This window comes from Rhinopithecus roxellana, chromosome 5, assembly GCF_007565055.1.
Source record: "Rhinopithecus roxellana isolate Shanxi Qingling chromosome 5, ASM756505v1, whole genome shotgun sequence".
NCBI classification, from domain to species: Eukaryota; Metazoa; Chordata; class Mammalia; order Primates; family Cercopithecidae; genus Rhinopithecus; species Rhinopithecus roxellana.
In genome coordinates, this window is record NC_044553.1 from 75,794,785 (window position 1) to 75,796,547 (window position 1,763).

The following is a 1,763-nucleotide window of genomic DNA, read 5'->3' on the forward strand; positions in this document are numbered from 1 at the left end:
TTATTCAGCAACTCCGTTGAATACCCAGTTGGTATAAGTCACTTTAATAGCCCCCTAAGGGAGATAAAGAATTGCATAAGATGTTTCTGTTAATGAGGCTTTTCAAGATAAATGTTCTGGCTTGTCCTGTGGCTTTGAGGAATGTAAAATCTAGTTGGAGCAATTGTAGTCTGTCTGTTTTCTGGAGAGGCTGTGGGAAATTCTAACTCCTCCTGTCATGATTGTATTGCCAAAACAGTTCAGCCTTCTTGCTTGGCAGATGGGACCACATGTAGTCCTGACTCAGCTTCTGAATTTCTGGTGAAATCTAAAACTATAGAGAGAAGAGAAATCCTGCTGTTTGCAAAGGATTCGAGAGGGAGACCACAATAGGTAGCAATTCAGAAATAAACACCAACAAAATAACCCTGTGTTGTCTGCTATGGTCTACAGTCTGTTTTCTGACACCATTTGGTCTGAAGCTTCTACTAGATTGAGACTCACAATTTTGTTGTTGTTTTAATCTTTAAATCTTTCAAGAAAATGTACTGATATGGTCCTACATTGTTTGTAATTGGTCTCCCTGACTCTCTGATCTTATGTAAAGATGAAAAATCTTAATTACAGCTACAAATCAGTAGTATTATTTTGAAGAGGTTCAATGTGAGAAGGAGGCAGTGTGAGGAGAAAAGTTACAGCAAATACTAAGCATGTACTTAGCATATACTAAGCATTCTTTGTAAAGTAGATGTAAAACTTAGTTATGAGACTCTTGACAGGTGAAGCGAAATAGAAAAATATCAGGAATTGAATTCATACTTTAAAATACTTTGATTTCAATACTTTGAAATTACTGAGTTGAAACATGTTAATTTTTTTTTTTTTTTTTTTAAGAAAACGTGGCAAATGTGGGCACCCCCTGTGGTCCTTTGGTGCTCTTCAGCCTGGCTTCCAGATTTCAGATGATGATGGATCCAGGCTCAGGAGTGAGGATGGGCCTTTGTTCCTGAGTTCAAAAGACTGCAGGCTACAGGCACTATTCCCTATTTTTTAGCTAGTTGTTAAAAAAAATTGTTGCTCCTGGAAGTAGTACTTTCCCATCCTTTTAGTGGTAAGGGTGTAACTTTTTGTACTAAAGGCAGTTTAATTAGAAAAAACACTACACAAGATACGTGGTTTATTAAGGGCTTTTATGTACATATAACCTTTTTGGGTATTCTTATCATCTGGATTTAACAAAGATATAACTGAGGCTGGTAGTTAAGTATATTACCAGCTGATTAGTGGCAGAACCAGGATTGGAACCTCGGTCTTATTTGCTGGCATCTTAGTTTATTCTGGCTGCTATAACAAAATACCATAGACTGGGTGGCTTATAAACAACAGAAATTTGTATCTCTCAGTTCTAGAGTCTGGAAGTGTGGGATCGTGGTGCCAGCATGATGAGGTGCTGGTGAGAGCCCCATTCTGGGTTGCAGACTGCTGGCTTCTCTTGTATCCTCACATGATGGGAAAAGAGAGCTCTAGTCTTTCTGTCTACTTATAAGGGCACAAATCCCATTTATAAAGGCCCCACCCTCAGAATCTAAATATCTCCCAGAAGCCCCTCCTCCAAATGCCATCACATGAAGGATTTAGACTTCAACTTATGAATCTGGAGGAAGAGAGAGATGCAAACATTTAGTTCGTAACAGCTGGGTTCCATAGTTGCCAGCTAGAGAGGTCTCTGATGGATCCAGGGATCCAGGAGGATATGCAGAAAGGCACTGCACAGGGTATAGAAG